Consider the following 20,129-nt stretch of genomic DNA (forward strand, 5'->3'; position numbering starts at 1 on the left):
TGTCTTTGGATTATTCGTTTTTTTGAATTAGTTGCTGCTGCTGTAGCAATTCGACCCCGTTGTTGCATCGCTGAGAGTGTCATGTCGTCGCTATGGTTCCCTGCATGCCCTTTGGCAACTGAATTAGAGCCATCCATTCAGCAACGGCAAATTTCTATAGTCTGGAAATATTTTTAAGTAAGTACGCCAAAAATAATTCTTCAAAAAGATCTCACAAGGTCTCTAAGCTCACGGGAGAGAAATTACTGCCTGACTCTACTCGAATTTCAGGTGAATTATACATCATATTCCTTTCATCGACCAACATCTGGAGGGTTTCTCTACTTTCTCTCGCGCTCTCCGTTGCTTTATCAAAACTATTTTATTTATTTATTTATTTTCCAGCAAAGTGGGGAAGGAAAATAGTGAAAGTGAAGTGAAGAGCTCACAGTGCAGCCAGAGAGGGCGTTTTCTGACATCTAGCACTGACTAGCATGCCGCCTAGCCAAGCTGTGGTTCGCTGAAAATAGAACGCTGCTCTTAAAAATATAGCTATGGGGCCCTTAAAGGAACTGCAACGCTATCTCGCTGTGCACACTCGCTCCAGAGGCAGATGAGCTGCCTCTGGAGGACAAAAGCGTTGTCGGCAACCACCAAAAATGTTGCATTATTCCTCATCGGTTAGCCGAGCCCGTGTACCTGTCAGCTGACATGTGGCCCGCTAAACTTTCACACGCTTCCACCGAGCACACAACGCTGATGTTTATTTTATACGGAGAGAGGAACAGTGGTTTTGCCACTTTCAAATAACATCTAACTGGGAATCTAATTTTAAATGTCCACTTCTTCGTTTTCCTCCTTTTCATGCATTATGAATGGCTAAAAGATGAATCTTGTGTTGATGCAGTGACGTCAAAGAGGGCCTTTATTTTTCTCCCCAAATTCCAAGGTCACTGTCCCGGTACGTGACCCACATTCTAAATACTTCAACAACAAAAAAAATAGCGGCCTATGGCAAAAAGCTCGGACACATACTCAGAGTTTTGCTCTGGGGAACAAACATAAAATACGGCTGTTAGTGGTGGTGAGGCTTCCCAAAGTGTTATTGCTAAAAGCAGAGACCCAAATGCTCTTGCTTTCTCATGCTGGAGAGACTCACTCTCCGCCTCATTGTCTCACTGTTTCTTTCCCGCTGTGTTGTCGACGATAATTAGTGCAGCGCGGTCATTGTGCGCCCCATTCGGGAGGTGAAGATGAGACCACTTCAGGCTCATTAACTGTGTATGTTTGCCTTTGATTAGGAGGTATTTGTTTGCCCCTCACCCCCTCTCTTCAGGCTTTTACGGTGCACCTGCTTTCAGGGGTTGTATGGAGAGCTGCTGACTCGGGTTGAAGCAAATAGACTGTCAACACTCCTCACAGGGACCCTCCATTAGGCTGTCTCTTTCGGCCGCACACCTCCCCGAGGCTATGAAGCATTTTGCTCTCTTACCACCGTAGACTCCCTCTTTCATTCTTTGTCCATCTGAAGAAACGGCCCCTTCACCCTCTGCAGCTCAGTCTCTGCCTTTTTATTGCTCAGTTTTTTTCTTTCTTCTTTTATTTCTTTCCAGGAAGAATATTTACATCAGCCCGTCTTCTCATGATGTCAATACATTAGGATGTGCTGGAAAAGGAGAGGAGCTGGTACCGTCAACCATGTATGGAGATTATTGCGCCATCAACTTCATGTGATTCTGATTATTGCTGTTGTTCAGTGCTTGCATGGAAAGGCAAAAATCAATGCAAGAATGCATTGGCCGCCTTTTGACCTACGGCTGTGGTTCTCAACGCGGCGGTCAAGACCTCCACAACTGGTCGCAAGCACAGGACTGAGAAACTGAAAAAAGCAAACGTAATATAGTATAAAATAAGTTATGCTTTTTCAAACTTTACTCTTTTTTTGTTGCTTTTTACATTTTAATAATTAAATGTGTTTTTCCTCCAAAACATTATTCCAATAAATCAAGAAATACAAAATATACTATGATAGATAATATTGTATTTTGATCATATTATATTGTGCAGACAGTCTTACAGGGAGGATTTTGATGTCATCTGTGTCGTCCTCAAGAGCAACTTTTCATCAGGCGTTTTTTTTTTTTTTTTCACATACACTGTTAGTCCCCCAAAAGGTTGAATGAACAGATTTGGTGATATTGCCCGTGAGTCACCGCTGCCCAACATTCAATATGTGCGAGGTCCCATCATGCTGAGTAGTTCTTACCTTGCATAGCAGCTGTGTACAATGTCACAAGGATTGCGAAAATCCATCTTATCCGAATGCAAGCAAAGCGTTCATGTTTTCGCTCTTCCTTCAAATAGCTTCGGCAAGAGTTCGATTGACGAATGCTTTATCCAATCACCTGGCGAGTATTTTTTTCCAGAGACAGCTTCTCATATGGTTCTGTGTCGCAAACCATCTGGCGGCTCAGGTTAAGTCAATTCTATACCATTCCTCGCCAGCTTGAGTAGGTAATGTCCACTTTCCGAGTTGAGGCTAGTCGGATTCTGCCTTTAGGAGTCTGCTGTCTCTCTCTCATGGAGCCGTAACCTCTGCACTCCGTATATTACCTCATAATTGACTTACAACGACAAGGAATAACATATTGGCAAACGTGAGGAATATGCTAAAAAAGCGCTGGAATAAGTCACGATTTGGATCGAGTAACAGCCAATGATGCTGGCCTCCCCAACTGGTTAACTGCTTAAACTATTTGCACGCCCACATACAACCAATCAAGTCACAGTACCAGCAACACACAAGCAAAAAGTCAACACTAATGTAGTAGGTGCTGTCATAACAGAGACGTAAACATTTTATATCTGTATGACTTGAAGGGATCACAAGCCAAGAGGGTTGGGAACCATGACATTTCACTTATAGGACATCATTGATGCAAACAGAAGTGAGACGGACAACCCTGTCAGCATAACACTGAAATGCATGCATTTGCATTATCTGAAACCTGTTAAAAAAAAAGGGTGTGCCTCAATGTTATGTAATTCCTTAATTTACACGCAATTGTGAACATACACAAATGAACATGATGAATGGGCGTTGGAGGCCTCAACCTTGAAGGGAGGGAGATCCAATTGACCCAGGATCTTTAAGGTCGTTAGAAAGCTTTTTGTGCAGCCGGTTATGAATCACACTTACAGTTCCTGCTAAAAATACAGTATCAAAGTGAATGTCCAGCTTTAAAGCGCCTCCATCTTGGCTGTTGATCGATATCTTGGCGCCCGGCGACACGCAATTGTTTCTGACTTGTATCAGCAATATCAAACGGGCAGTCGGCAAAGCTCGCACAGGCCTTTCAACACTAACAAAAGCACAACTAACAAATGCACCACTTGAAGCCTGAACAACTCAAAAGCTTAAAATAGAAGGCTTTTCTCTGCTATCCATGTGCCTTTAACTTCCAAGCACTTTGCTGTTTATGTGGCCGAGTTCAACGGCCAGCTTAATCCTCTCAACTTCTAGATACGAGACATGAATCAGATAATGAATAAATCACACAATACGTATCATACTAGAAGAGTAGGAGAGCAATATGCTACCAAATGGACTTTTCTTCTCTGGACTAGTCTCTCTGCAGTAATGTCAATGCAAAGAAATGTCCCGATGGTCTATTTTTAATAAAGTAGCATATACGGTCTTTCGTGTTCTGATACACAAGTGTAATTTGCTCCAAAACTCTGAACAGGAGACCAAGGCAGCAAAAGGAGGGGGAAATCATAGATCTCTATTTCCGTGCCTTACCGGGAGCTTTTTGTGTGATCGGTTCTGGAATTTCAGGGATTTTTTCTTCTTCTTTTTCATTAACCGACTGCAGGTCTGAGAGCAGGCGATCAGAGCTCAAAGTCCCAACAGCATTGAGGAGCTGCTTGAAACTGCCAGGAGCTGACAGTCTCACTCAGGTGTGCCGACAAAGGAGGCGAGAGCAGGTTGGAAAAAGGGAGAACGACGCTAGATTAAATGATGTTCAAGCACATTTAGACCTTTGATTCAATAAATCACTGGCGCAACCCCGGTTCAGTCTATTTATTTATTTAAGACGTTGCAAAATAAAAGTCTAGATGGTAAGACAATCCTGAGGGAGGTTTTGTTCAGCTACCCAAAACACAGCCCCGTTTGATGTGTGAAATATGACAACGCTGGTGTTATCTTTCAAATCGACGCATCCATTAATAAGTCCCTTCAAAAATAGAAAGCGATAGCAATCGGAGAGATTTTCTCCTTCAAGGCGAGCCGTGTAGTTTGAACTTGAGCTAGCTGCTGGTTTTCATTTTTTACCCAGCGTGAAAAGTCACGAGTCGCATCCAGATTTATGCAAACAATCAGGATAAGAGCTTCATTTTAGAGGCTGGAATGCCCACAATTTATAGAAGCGGGTAAATCAACATAAACGCCCGACAGCCGTCCAGCCGTAGCGTGAATTCCTTCTTTATTCCTCATTTTCACAGTTTTGTTTCGTGGTATTGCGTTGCATCATGTCTCTCTCTCCCCTTCACAGCCGGAGCGCTGTCTGTTTTTCGTATTTGCGAGGCAGCGCACGTTCCAACGGGACCTGGGTCCGACGAAATCGACTCCTGATGCATCCATCACCACAAATTACACATTCGGTGGTGCTGATTCCCTCTTTTGGGCTAATGAAGTTATATGCCCCTGCACAACTACCAAGACGCCTGCTAATGTCTTTTAATTTGCAAAGATAATTACAACAAGGAAGGTTCCACTTGAAAATCCATACATGCCGGCAAACAGAGCCAAAATCGACCAATCCACTGGGGTAATTATTTCTCTCTTAAATCCTCTAATGTATAGACACATCCCAAGGGGCTAATGACACTGATCAAATGTTTTATGCAGTAATAAAGCAGTCAGGCTTGACATGACTTGTGTACAGGGTATAAAATAAGCATTTGCGTGCATCTGCTTATGAATACTAATGTGCCTTGTGCCGCGTCTATCTGTGCTTTGTTTAGGAAATACCAACATTTGCATTTGGAGCCTAAAGGTGCAAGGAGAAAACCAGGCCAGGCTACGCCCAACACTGTGCTATCTGCAGGAAGCCAATGCGACGCAGGCTTTTGATCACAGCGCGTGTTATCTTAAGGTTAAAGACGCACGCTCGCTCATATGCATGCAAGCGAGCGGGGCAAACAATGGAGGCATCGAAAGTTAGTGGCAAGGAGAGTGTAGACATAATGAGTTTAATAACGTACAATGTTCATTAAAACATAGCTCACAGCCTCTCCGGAGGTGTCACTCCTGTCAGATTAGTGGCGCTGAGGTACGGCTGGCGCTGAGCAGTAGCAGCCCATATGGTCCGTCTGCTTGACAGCGCTGTGACCCACAACAGATGTGCTGTTTTTTGTGTGTTTTTTTCTTCCTTTCCCCCCCCCCGCCCCCGATGTGGGAATCAGCCTCTTTGTCACACCTGTGTTTTCTCTTGAACACACAATAACAGTAACACATGACACTGTTGGACTCTGACTCAACAACGGATTGTGGACAAGCCACAAAAAACATTTTGACTTAATTAGGAGGACTGGCTTCCTCGTAGGCATTTTTAGAACAATAGTAACTGAAATAAGAAGATAAATCATACCTGTGTGGTAACTCACCAGGCTTTGGACTCAGAGCTTCTTAAACCAGGATGAGGATGTGGCAATTTGCAGCCTTGGCTCTTAGAATTGACCTTCAGTATTTTTTATTTTACTAATTTGTTTAGCTAAATACATTTTGTCAATTTGTCAAATACCAACGCGTGGTCAGTGCCCATCTGCATCTTGTACCGTAAGACCCTTCAGTGTCCGTATGAGATGCATCGAGCTCTTTACTAACGGCAAACAAAACCGCGTCATCATTAGGCACTCAGAGTAGTGTTTTGTAATTTGAGTTAATTCTGAAAAGACACCGTCATAACATATGTAAGTCATAGATCTCTGTTCAATATAATATGTTTATCAGTCACTGTGGGTACAAAATGAGCTTAAAGCACCTACTCTGTCAAAAAATGCATTTCCCTTGATGAAAATGTAATGCCTCTTTTATTAACTGCTGTAGGGATACAAATACTTTCTAAAGCCTATCATTTAGGAACATATGAAAAAGAAGAAGCCTGTGCATGTGCGCCTACTCCGTTCAGTGTGCATATGCATGTGTAATCTCATGTGAAGCCCTTTGTTTGAATCCAGTGTTGAAATGGCAGGCTCTGACACCAACAATGTAAAACTACTCTGTAGAGAGGTTGGATGTAAATATATAAAATGACTATAGAATATACACTATGCTATCAAAGGTATTACAAAAAATGGGATGTATATTATAAGAATCTTGAAGAAACAGTGCTGCCGTTTCTCTTAAAACACGTATTTGCTGTTGCAAATGCGTAGTTGTATGTGTAATTTCTAGGAGCCGGGGTTACTACGTGGACATGTTAACTGCTAGTCCAGATGTTTTGCCTTCCAATAAAAAAACATACTTTCTCACAGATGCAAATTACGGGGAGCTTTTGCTGCTTAAATATGTGTTCATGCTGATTTACAGTTATCCAGTCACTTCTGCCAACACTATATCATGTATGCGCCCGATAAGCTGTCTGTAATTTCAGCTGGATAGAAAGCAATTTCTTTGGAACATGCAAAGTGCCAGTGATGGGGTTTAATATGGACCCTCCCATGACAATTGCCACTCTGCTTACTGGCAGTCACACAGCATGAATATTAGGTCATGTGCCACATATGAATGCGAGATTTCATTATTAAACCTTCCACACGGGAGGGTACCATTGATCCCTTCATATATATGTGTGTCACAGGTATCAAGTAGGATGTGCAATACGTGGAACATGACACACAACAAGGATGATGGAGCCAACATCTCTCGGAGGTGTAGATTTCAGTCCAAACCCTGAATATTGGAGGTCTAGAATACATGTCTAGCTTTTATGGATATAAGTGTCTATCTTAAGTAGCAGCTGTCTGCTCCCGCTAATCCTTCTGCTTGATTTAAATGTCAATACCTCCTTCATATGTGCACAAGCATAAATCTGTATGGAAAGAGTAGGCGGGAGTGACATCACGGGGGTGCAAAGGGCGAATGGATATCGGTGGGCGATCGCGGGGACAGAGGAAGCGGCGATGGACCGGTGGTAGTGATGGCAAAGTCCTTAGTCTGTAATGCTCGTCCCCTGGTGAAATGCCATCTGGGACAAGCAGGGTGCCGAGAGATTAATCACCTGCAGGTTCATTCGCCATCCCTCGATTATACACCCTGCACTCAAAGTCTTTCAGTGGCCCCGACGCTGATGGAGCCCCTATGCCGAGCTTGATGTCGACTGCCTGAGAGGGCCTGCCAGCATGGTTCTGCAGTAAATAGTGGAAACGGAAACTGGGGGCGGTTAATGGATAACCCGGGGGTGCACACGGATAGATTAATGCAAGGGGGAGGGAGAACGCTGCCAGCGAGGACGCCACTCTATTGGGGTGTTGTCTCGTGAAGAGGCTTTAAGGGTCGAGATTTATCGCGTCTTGTTGGAAGCGTGCGGATAAATGATTGCCGCTCTGCGTATGTGGGACAGGCTTGTTGGGCTGGGCGCAAATTCAGAAGAGAGAAGTAGAAATCGCCCAGGTGCACCCCCATCGCTGGGAGATTCATTTACTCGCTGCGGCGCCGTGTTTCCCCTCTCCCTCGAGGAGACACAGGTGGTCTGTTGTTTGAGCAGGGAGTAGGAGTGAGCTGTGCCTGTTTGAAGTATAATTTTTTTCATCAAAGTGTCCCTCTTAACATATTCTCCTCACTTTGATGTGCCAAGTTTAAAGTAGTCTGCTGCATCTTGTAAGGATTATCAGTCACTCTGCCACATTGAAAGTAAGGGATAAATAGCAATTAGTGTGTTAGTTTTTTGAGCAGCGCCCATACTTAGAAGGTGGTTTCCAGATCAATAACCTTGTTAGCTGAGGAGCGGCGGCGCACCGTTGCACCTCGCTGGGCTCTGAATTAGGCATCGGTGGCAAAGAAGGCAAAAAAGAAAGAGGAAATCTACTCAGGCACACCGTGACATAGATGAACAGTGTCGTGTTGTGGATGAAAGCGAGGCCGACACATGGAGCAAATGTAAATTGGGAGATAACACTGGGGGCAAAAAAAGATGCCTTAAAGCACCTGAAGCAGAGTTTGTTGTTGAGGACCTTTCGCGGTCTCTGCCTGTGGATAATAGCATTAACACAAGTTGAAATGTCAAAGAAGGAGAGGAGGGGGGGCGGGGGCGGGGGGGGGGGGGGCGATGGCAGTGGTCTCGGCTCCAAGTCTTTTTTTACCATGTAACTGCAAAACACTGGACATGAATCCAGCCAAGGACCTTCATCACAGGTCATTTCCCAGTCTCTGTTGTCTTCCTATCGTGATAATATATCTGATTAAGGTTAACACATTGTCCTTTGCATTAGGGGATAACAATAATAAAGGAGGTCAACCCTAACATAACCATACCGTACTTGCTTTGCACAGTTGTAGAAATGTTGACATTGACATGAAAGTGGGGTTCCGCAGAATTGTGCAATTGGCCGCTAAAAAAAAAAGCAAGGAACAGGAATGGTCAGACATATGATTCAAACATACTCCATGTTGGCCCAGCACCATTTGGGACGTATTTAGACTTACCTTAGAACAAGCTCATTGCTGCCCCTTGTTCGACTTTCTAGACTCTACAATGACAGACCATAAACAACTACTTCACTCATCAAGTTCATTCAGCACTGTTTCCAAGCCGGCTATATATCAAAATATGTGACGGATGGGGCCAGCAGTTGTATCCTTCGGTTGTCCATGACAAGTGTTGATCTTGATCGGCTGCACGGACGACCCGAGGTACCCGGGGATACATTAATTGGGAGCCCCAAAGTTATGGGCACCGGGCTTGTCAGCTGCTGTTTTTAGGGTCTGGATGTCGATTTTAAAACATATTTACTATATTTAAGGCTTTATTGTGTAAACCTGAGCTAACGTCTGTTGCTCCCCAACCCTAGGGTCCGGGCTTTAAACTGACTTTAATGGTATCCACTCAAATATATTGTTCATGCATTATAGTTGTCGTTTAGCGGCCTCATCAGGGACGCTACAGAGGATAAGAAGAGGCTAAAACCATTACACAAACTGACTGAAAGCATACAGTCACATACATCACAGTTCGACTTCTTGGTTCCACTTTGACCCTTTGAGCATTTTATGTGCGCTCGTATCTGTTAAACTTTTATCACTTATTTGGCGACTACATGTTTTCAAACCAAATCCCATTTTTTGCCCTTCCTCCAAAAAAGACAATCATCACTACTAAGCTGTTCAGATGGTTAATAAAAATGCTATCCGCTGATATTCATGTTCAAATGCAGCTTATGTCGGACCGCTCAACCGTGCGATCACGGTCTCCCTCTGTCATTCCTTCAGAAGCCGTCTTGAAAAGGTCTGCGTAGCAATGTTCGCGCTCATCCAAGTCTTTCATAATGCTTAGAAAAAGGTGCGTTTCTCCTTTCAACCAGAAATGTAGACTTTTCTTTCGGGCGTGCATCTCTAAAACAAGTCTGTTGGTTTAAAACAAGCCAGATTGACACACATTATATGCTGTAACGTGCATATCTGAGTCAATGATGACCAAAGCTACGAATAAGGAGCTAATTTGTAATAAATCGTCACTGTTAGATGGGCTAGAAAAAAAAGTGAAGTAAGTATTCAAAGTAAAACTGCTGTACAGAAAATACACAAAAAGTTTATTTTGTATCTTCTCAAGAAAACATCAGCAGATAGAAAATAGGAGATGAAAACAGGCAAAATAAGAATCGCTCGACAGCAGCAGACAATGCTGCAGAGGGCTCGCACAGGATACCTTCAGAGGCGTGCTGGTGTACAACAAACACGAGGCGCGGAAAAAAATAACCTGACAAGATAAGTGCGATGCTGAGAGCTTTCTTTGGCTGTCAGCGGCAGCTTGAGATACAATGTACTCTATTAGCGCAGCAGCTCGCAATCACGGGAGAGCGCGCGATGGTGAATACAAATCTGCGAGCGGAAAGTAGATCAAATCAGGCAAAGAGGAAATGGAGGGCTTGCAGCAGGATGAGACGCTAACATAAATGACATCTCAATCACTGTCTGTTGCCGCCTGAGCCGACGTCCCATGCGCTCCTCTGCATCCAGTCTAAGTCGACTAATTAAACCGTGATTAGGTTCCAGTAATCAAACGCCTTCGGATTCCTAGATGTTCAGCAAAGTCAATCGCATCATATCTATGAATTTGACTTTGTCATTACATTTTTTCAATATATATATATATATTTCTTTTCCATTGCAGGTTTTTAAATTAAAGCGACAGCCGAGTGCATTGAGTCGGGCTTAATCAAGTGGAAACTACCAAAGCCCTGTGACTCTGCAGTAGGCAATCTCCCTGAGCCTCTCAGCCTACTGCTATGAGCCACGGCTTCATCAGGCTTACGAGCGCTGCGTCATATCTGCATTACAGCTGATGGAAGCAGCAGCACTCTGAAAATACACCCCCACTGTCTGACTAATGAACTAGGTAAGGTCCAATCCACAAATTCAAACAGGGAGGGGGAAAAAAAAAAAGGCATCTCGGTGCTTCCCACGAGCGTGGCGGAGTGCCGTATGAATGATTTAAACGAGCATCTGTAGAAGCGTTTCTGCTGTCAGCCGTCAGGAAATGAAAAGCCTGGATTGGCTCGTAGGACCTGATGGGAGACCGTGGCGGCTGGCTGTTCTGGGACAGAGAGCGGAGGCAAGCGTGGAGACCAGCTGTCGCACTAACTGCCGGCAACACGGCGCGTGGCGATAGCAGGCCCGGGGCACAGAAGGATGCGGTGACAATAGTAGGAAGGAATCCAGCTCCTCTTCAACAACCGGAGCTCGGCGTTCCCCGAGTCTCCTCCGGTCTGCTCTAGATGCTTTATATCCTCTCTCACATAGCTCAAAATCGATAAGGCTTCAATCTTTGCTTCATCCGACGACGCCTGGGAGGGCTCCTTTTTTTCTTCTTCTTCTTTCCTTATCATAATTTGAACACTTCAAAGAGATAGGGGAGGAGCTCTCTCCTCACATTTGCTCGATGACTGTGCCAAAGCACAGGCGGTTTGATGTGCGCTAACTCAGCTTGTCAAAAGGGTTAAGATCCATGCCCTACATTTCTGGGCTTTTCACTCCATCGGGCGTAAAGTCAGGGGCAGTTGTATTCTGCTATAGAAATGTGAGCACAATGCAGACACCTGCACACGCTGGCATTCCAATAATAACTACATTCACACTGTGGCAGGAAGAAAGTGTTATTTAGCCTCAATTTTGTGATCTGACATGAGACTGATCTGGTGATATTCTTCGGGGTGTGAACAAAGCCAACCTGCTGTGGTTGCAGGTTGTATCATTTTTCTCATCAAAAATACTCTTTCTTTTTTCAAAGGTGCATTTTGATCCCATTTGATTTGACATTTGAAAAAAAGAACATTTGAAGTGGGCGGACAAATGACAAAAATGCTAATCATGGGTCTCCTCCGGTTTGGATTAAGATGATCGAATAAACCTAATTACAATTTTGAGTAAAGATAATTGGGTGATTAATAATAATAATGGGCAATTATCCTGTTCAGAGAAAAGTCTTACACAAATTAGAAATGTAATATGAAATATAATAATCATAGTTATTTTTCTTTGAGTTATTTGTGTTTTTCTTCTCAGATCTGACTAATAAGTAAACCTTAACTGTAAACAAGTTTTAATTAAGGCTTATATTGCCTTATACCATTAAGGCTTATATCTTATATTGTTAAAGATGGAGTCAGCGAGTCCAGTAACGGAGTTCCTCAAATGTCCACTTGAGGCTGTCTAAAATAAAAAAGTACATTTTCAAAGATGTTTTTAATAACGAAAATAAATTCAGCTCTGTTCTATATGAAATATGGTTTAAAAACAAATGTCTGGTAAATGTCTGGTGAATGAATATATATCAGGTGATCATCAGTAAACTTTAAACATTATTGGCCTGAGAAAATAATACTATTTCCAGAGGTGGCGGGGGCGGGGGGGTCCTCTTCTAAGTCGAAGGTTGAAGGTAACCAAAATGTGTAAGAGCAAGCAAGACATGCACAAGCACAAATCTCCACATCGCTGTCAGTTCATATTGGTATCAGATGCATCCTAGAATAGACTGGCGCGGCGATCCAAGAACATCAGATGTAAGCAGCGATTCAGAACTGAGCTGAACGTAGCCAAACACACCCACTCAGGCACATACAAATGCATGCCTTTATTCCACTGAGCCTCCGCGCTCATCTTGCAGACAGCACCCAACGCAGCACTGGTTATGAAGAAGGGGGATTTATAGTATGGCAGACGCATGGCACAGCCCAGGAGAGGCTCTGTGGAAAGCATGCTGAGATAAAAGGTGAAATAGGAAGCTCAGCCATATCCTGTGTGTGCGTGTGCGTGTGTGTGTGTGTGTGTGTGTGTGTGTGCGTGTGTGATCAAAGGGCATTGGTAAACCGCTATCCTCTGACCTAACCTGTAGGGTTTCTGTGTGGTCGACGCATCACAAGGCCTTGTCACATATATGCGAACGCTTATCATAACGCGGTTTGTTTTCTCTCTTTTCATTAGTTTCAAGGGGTGTTCCCAAGGGAGCGCACCGGGGGAGGAAGCATGGTACTTCAAAGGGAGAAGCTACACATCATCCGCTGTAGGTGTCTCACTGCCAGTGTAAACATATTCATGAAACCTGTGTACAAGCCAACGTTGGAGAATATAGCTGAGGACAAAAGCGTGGGGGGGGGGGAGATTTTACGTTTTGATTTAATCCTTTGATTCTCAAACACTCAGCGTCTACAGGCTGGAAGGACTTGTGGCTGTAAAAAGGTTAGCGGTTCACAGTTTCTTCATGGAGAGAGCAGCTATCGTGATTGAAGAGTCATATCGTCTCGTTCAGGCTAGCATCTCCTCCCCTGGCTTCTGGAACTCAACGGGAAAAAAAATTGATTGTAACAAAAGCCCTTTTCATTTTGTTTGCATACAAAATAAAACGGCAGCTCCCATAAGAACTTTCCTGGGTGGCAGCGCTCCGGTTCTGCCGAGTAAAGCCAATGTGGAAATGTCTCGAAAATAGTTCTAATTGCATAGAAGTCCATGGAGAATATGACCCCATCTCTCGCTTGATTAATTCCCTCAGTAAACATGAGTTTATGGTCTCATGCTCTCGTAGTTTTGGCTTATGAGATATGAAATTGTTATTTAAAAGCGTAGCACTTGACTTATTGTTTAGTAATTTCACAAGCTAACATTTAGTCAGTGTTAATCGAGCCCTAGTTTGGTTCCTTTGGGCAGTTGTGAAAGCAGTAATGGTACTCTGGTACAGACCAAAACAACCGGTCCCAGACCACTTCTCATTTCCAGGAGAATTCGGAGAACATTCTCTGCTCCCATTGCAGGAAGTGAACCGAAAAGCAGGCTGCCTACGCAAAGCGTTCGTTGAGATGGACACAGGTAAAACGACGGGTCCACATGCCTGGAAGTGGACTGACTTTGATGCTTGCTGGAGAAAACCTTAAGAATCTGCATAACGAAGTCCTCGAAAAGAGTGGCATTTACACGCAACAACGGGAAACAGAGAACAAAACAAAAGTGTAAAATGAGAGTTTTACTTAACTAGTTAGAATCAAACAGTCATTGCTAAACCAAGACATGCTCCAAGGGGGTCGAAAAAGAAATGCATTTGGACTAAAAGTTTGAAATATTTCCGCAAAAACATCTGCTGCAACACAACCCACTTGTCTTTTTCAACTGTCATCACTAAGCTGAAACGTGAAACAAGACATTATATGCCAATTTGTAGCCCTGTCTAAATATAGAGGCCTGTGGTGTCAGTCCTCCACATGACACATCTGTCCACGGTGCTGCTCATTGCACTCGGATTTGAAAATGAAAGCATTTCGACTGTTTTGGCTTGAGTTGCTGTAGCTTAGCAGATGCTATTAAAAGTCATTACTTTCCATGTCATGTCAAAGCATAGGACGGTGCTGCTTCAGAGATTTATGTGGAAATAGCAACATAATTTCAACCTTGACTTTAATTTATTTACTTCTACCCTGTTTTTATGCTGAGAAATTGAGATTGCAATAAAACAAATATGCAACCGGCAGTCTTTTGGCCGAAAAAGACATAATGGACCACTAAAACATTTGGGATTCACTGCAACAAAAAGTTGTTCTCCAGCTAGCCGCGGAGGTGCACACTCTAGACTTCATCGGTCTTGTATCCCTCCGTAACCAAGTATGGATTTTCGAGCGCCTTATTAAACCTGTTAGTTGTAAACTGAATGGTCCCCCCTTCCCAATAACCTTGAGAAATAAAGGTAACGCGCAACACAAAGCCTGGAAGGACGGAAGGTATCTTTTTTTTTTTTTGTATGGAGCTGAAAATCAGCTTTATGCGCTTACCTGAAGGGATCAGCTGCCGCAGAGGCCAGATCTCTTTTCAGCAAATTAGCCCTCAGATATCCTTTTGGCACCGCTGTCAAGCCGCTTGTTGTCGATTTCGTCGTGCACATACGCATAATCATTCCTGTGCGTGAGGCCGAGACAGATCGCGTGACCTCCATTAGCTCTCATTTGAGCAAGCGTTGCGTGTCTCTAAATATGGTCACCAAAAAAAAAAGAAAAGAAAAGAAAATGGATGCTTTCCTTTATGTTGGATGTTATTATTACGAGTAGTAATAATCCTCTGATTTGCGGCTAGTCTGTCATTTCCCTCAAGGGCATCGGGGGCGTTATTAGGCTCCACATTAGACCGCTGCGCGTTCAAATTTGCTACGAGGATCCAAAAGCATTACTGCGTGTGCCTTATATAACCAGATTGGAAGATTTTTCCAATACCCCAGTTGCCAGATGGATCCTCGCACATCGTAATGGGTCATTGCCTGGACAGGGTGATCTGCATCGCAATGGCGGGCAATAAAAAAACAAACTTTTCAAGGGCATTTAAGGTTTGCAGGATACCACAAAAAGCAATCAATGCAAACACCGTTTTCAGGGAAGGGAGGGGGAGGGGGGGTGGTGTTCAAGGTTAGCCGAGGCTGGAGGAGAGCGGTGATGCCACCTGTCAACTTTATGATGCAGTCCCACCGGGGTTGGAGGGGTTCCACACTGATGTAATGTGAATAAACAGGTGAATGACAGCAGGGAAGAAAAGACAAAGAAAAAAAAATGGTGTCAACTCAATCAGCCGTCGGCCGCCGTCGGAGCAAGATTTTTTGTGAAAGTTGAGGTCGTTCCGCGTGTAACTTATGCGAGTGTCGGCGCGTGAGCTGAGCTGTTAAGCGGCGTGCTGCGTATTTTGCAATAAAAAGGCACTCTTCCTTTCTTTCTTCTTCTTTTTTGCCAGCTCACAGATTCCAGTTTACCCAGCAGCCCGCTTTCCTCATGCTGCTGTCTCTAAATGCAATCCAAACCCCCAGCCTTTTAATTTTTGAGACAATGGGTCTACCTTTTGTCCTCTCGGGAAGAGGTGTAGTCAACTGTGTGGAACGAGATCCGGCACCCAAAAAGCTTCTTTTTTTCTCTCTCTTTCTCTCTCCCGTGGTTGTCTGAGAAATACTTTATTTCAGCCCTCAAATTGAGGTTTCCATTTCAAAAAGGGAATGGTCATTTGGCGCACGTTGTGATATCCCTCCGTCGAAAAACAGATGATTATCGCATGTAGAGCCACAGCCTGTTGGTGGGCTTTAACAACGGAGTTACTGCCGTCACCGAGAAACTGTTCTGTGTGCCTGCTAATCGCTGGGAAGCCTGGATGGACAATACAGGCCCGGATGAAAGAGATATTCAACAGAACGGTTGCATTGGAGGCTGCATGTCTGTTTAACTTCCATAGCTCCATTATGTTGTTATTACTGCAGCAGGATTATTAACTTCTACAGCTGTGTCGGTTAATTTACATACAAAAGAAACCGGTCCCCGAAGAAAAACCAGCTGTTATTATTATTGCACTTTCGCGGCAACGGCTTTAACGCTCAGCTCAGGAGCTCTGCAGCGATCGAACGACCCTTTTTGTCTTTTCTGAAAATCGTATGCCGTATCACAGCACAAACAACTCAAATCTCAAAGCCAATTTTGATATGTTTCTATCACGGTTTGAATATTTCCACCGGCCTCTTGTATTTGCACGGCGGCAGGTCATGGGAACACGTGGAGAAAGGGAGACGGGGCTCCATGTTTGTGTTTATAAGCCAGTGATGCGTGACCTCTCTTTCACACCCTGCTGATTGTTTACTGGGCTTACATGCACATACTTGAACAGGGATGATCCCTCCTGCCACACACAGTACCTTCACTGCCCTCCAGTGGCTCTCTAATAATAGTACGAGTCAGTGTGTCTCTCTCTCTCTCACTCTCACACACAAACACACACACACACACACACACACAGCATGCCACTGCCCTAACCAATTCCATCAGCACTCACTCGCACAAATGCTCCTGGAGCTGAAATGACAGGATTCACAGAGAAGATCCAATAAATGTTTACTTATTCCACTGCCATTATCATTTCAGTTCATCTCATTTGGCCTCCCCGACGGCAGCACATAAATTACTTTCGATGCAATTATGGAAGTAACCAATTACAGCCCCTTGTAATTTCATCATACAGTGTACAAATAAGCAGCGCACCCCTACATTTATTACTTGGAAAAGCATGTTTTTTTTTTAAGACCCAATTGAATGCGGGGAGAGATCTCAGCAAAGCAAAACCAGATGTGGCTCGGGTTTTTTTTTTCTCCTCTGAAAGCCAAACCGGGAGGAATGCACAGCTCTGGCGAGGTTTTTGTGTGTGTTTTTTCTTTCACAAGAGTCTGTGTGGTGAGGGAAAAAGAGGTCGAGGGGTCGAGGAGTTTATTATTGTGATGGGTCTACATGAAGAGCGGCCAAGTCGAAAGGTCACGTACAACACACCGAGCGAAGGCTCTTAGCAGCAAGGCTGGAGGGGTTGGAGCAGCAGGGTGTGTGTGTGCGTGCGTGTGTGTGTGTGTGTGTGTTTGGGGTGGGGGGTGAAATCGAGCAGACAGCAGGGGGCGTTATTGTGTTGCCGGACTCACAGGAGTCCTCTATCATCCCTGGGCCTCTCACGCTCTCCTCCCTGTAAGTTTGGCATCTGAGTTACACTGATGACTTCCAATTTCCCCAAAAGAGGATTCCAAAGCTGCCGTCTCTCTCGACACAGAGCAAAAGCGTCCTCGGGGGGGAAAGTTCTTTGGGGTGAACCCGACCATATCCTCCACACGTCTATAAATAGTGGAACCCTCTGAAAATATCGACTGTATGCTATTTCATTTAACGACCGCGGTTGTCCGCGTGCGTATGCGCGCTCTCGCAAAAAAAAACGCGCCAAGCAACCCAAGCCAAGCTACAGACGCAGCTGAGGCAGAACATTTCGGGCGCCATTGCCAGAACAAGATTATCTGGTAAGAAGCTCAAATCACCAACCCAGTGATTAAAACATCTATTCAGCGTTTCCGACTGAGGCTGTGGCCGCCGCAGATTTCATTTCATATATATATATATACACACACAGAGTAATAATGTTTTTTTTTATTTCGACTCTTAATCTGAAGTCTTCATGTAGTCTGTTTGTGTGCTTGCTTTGTTTCAGTCGGCCCCTGTTTGAAATATAGTTGACCTTCTTATTATAGGCATGTTGTATGGCACTTTCTGGAAAATGTCACGGCCCTCCCCTTCACTGATGTAAGGATTACCAGGTGTTGACCCAGAATCCATTATCTCCTATTAGAGCCTGTCTTTCTTTTTCGCTTTGTAGTGTGCGTGTGTGCGTCTGCGTCCGTTTGTGTGTGTGTGTGTGTGTGTGTGCCATTACAGGCCGCGGCTCATTGACTGCAGCTCACTTTTCCTGCTAGATGTTGCAAATACTGACATTACGACCCGACTCTTCCTCACTTCCCTGGAGTCAGCGAGTGACGAGTCGGCCCCAGTTCGGAAGGAAAGGGCCATTGTCTCAGCTTCAGGACTCCGGTTTTGGCATTTGACTGATAAAGCCCTCAGAGACAAGTGTCGCCTGGCGATCTGGACCATAAACAAGGTATGGAGTCATCAAGGAGCGGAGAGAGTGCTCAAATCCCAGACAGCAAAGCAACAGCGAACAACGTCAACACCCAAGCTAACTGGTTAGCACAGATATTGCATCAAACTAATTACCAGTACATTTTGGATGAGCATTTACAAAATATATTGTAAACAGGCATAGTAATTGTGTTTGATCTCAATTCTTACTCAATATTTATTTTGTTTTCAGTTTCGAGGGTACGATTTAAACCATAGTTTAATATTTATGTCATTATCTACCTTTTGTGAAATAGAAAAAAACAAGAGTTGAATGAAATCTTGAGTAAACATAAACATAATACGCCTAAGTGATGGTTTGCATGTTGTCTACCTTGTAATTTGCAAGGGCCTTGAAGTGTTGATTGTTATTTCGCGGCCAACCAAAGTCAAAACCGATTCTGTTCCGTGATTTGCAAAAATGTGTTTTTGCAAATTTCATATGGGCTTTAAGTAACTAGTCATTAAATACAGGTACTTCAGTTGCCTGTTTGTTATGATAAAAAAAACACTGTGGCTTTTTTTTTGTTGGTGCATGTTGATGTGATATGCATACTTTTCTTCAAAGTGTCCGATAGTTCGATGCCGTCCTTCTTCATGCAAATTCCCAGAGCCCCCACCCCAAGAATGTCTCCTTCTGCACCTGGTGTCTGTCATGCGAAGCCAACACAAAAGGCCAGTTGAGGCGTATCTTTTAAGAGGGTCATGTGTTTAGATTTCCTTTCACTTTTTTCTCCCCCTTGAACTTCTGAAGGATGCGCGTGAGCCGAAAATGCCTCGACCAGAGAGAGAGAGAGAGAGAGAGACAGAGAGAGAGAGAGAGAGAGAGAGAGAGAGAGAGAGAGAGAGAGAGACCCAGGAAAGCCAGCCACAGTGCCCACCTGTTCCAGCCATTCCAGCGTGTTCATTGCTGTTTTGCCTTTCATTTGGCTTTTTTAAAACACTGACCTCGGACAGGTTATAGTCCCGAGAGAGAGAGAGAGAGAGACAAAGAGGAATGCAGTGTGAGGAGTAGTACTGGTTAAAAGCAACAGCATGTGATCCACTTTAGAGACGAATGGTTTGGCTCATCACACATTCAAAATCAACTCGTGGAAGCCAGTTCTTTTGTTTTGGCACCGCGGCTGACTTCTGCTCGTACAAATCTGCCACGGGGGCCTCGACGGGCGCCAAAAGAAACATGTCGAACCAAACAAACTGTTTCGCCGACTCCTCTCTCGCTCTGTCACATGAACGCGTCCGCATCGCACGTGTGCCGAGCTCATTATGTGCGCGTAACCTTTGGAAAATAATTGCCCCCTGCACAAGTGAGCATAACCTGTATATCCCCTAATGAGGCGTTAACAAGATGAGGTCACTCGCAACGCGTGCGTGCCTCCCTCGCTTTCCTTCCCTTTTGCCTCATTGTTGTAATAATTTTTTTATCATCATTATCACCCTCATTATCTCAATCAGCATGTGTAAACGCCACCTCCGCCGCCTCCGCCGCTTCTCCAATTTGCATCACAAATCCGAGCGCCGCCGGTCCCTTGCCGCCGTCCGCCCCAAACGGAGTGGAAATTCTCGGCCGCCACCGCTTGCTCGAAATCTGGTCCGTTTTATAGAAAGGCGTCGCCTCGCATGGCCGGCCGCGTAGCCGGCGCCGCAATTAGCATTCAAAGTTAAACAGAGGGTAATGCCGAGTCATTATCGTCGCTGATTGGGAAGGTTTCCCTGTTGTGTAACTGCGCAGAACTGATTTTAATTTGAAGAAACATCAAATAACTGGCTCGACGGCAGGGAGGCTCTTCACTCCTTCCTTTTCGTTCTTTTTTCTTATTTCAGCTTCCTCTCCGTGTGAGAGAGGTTGCTCGTCAAGGTAGCCAGGCCCAGATTGGAGGACGAGAGCGTGTTTGACCCCAGTTTGACTCACAAAGCGGATGCCCCCTTTAAAAGAGAACAAA

Source organism: Clinocottus analis, unplaced genomic scaffold (genome assembly GCF_023055335.1).
Source record: "Clinocottus analis isolate CAN_PGR_092001 unplaced genomic scaffold, fCliAna1.0.p SCAF_3, whole genome shotgun sequence".
Taxonomy (NCBI): domain Eukaryota; kingdom Metazoa; phylum Chordata; class Actinopteri; order Perciformes; family Cottidae; genus Clinocottus; species Clinocottus analis.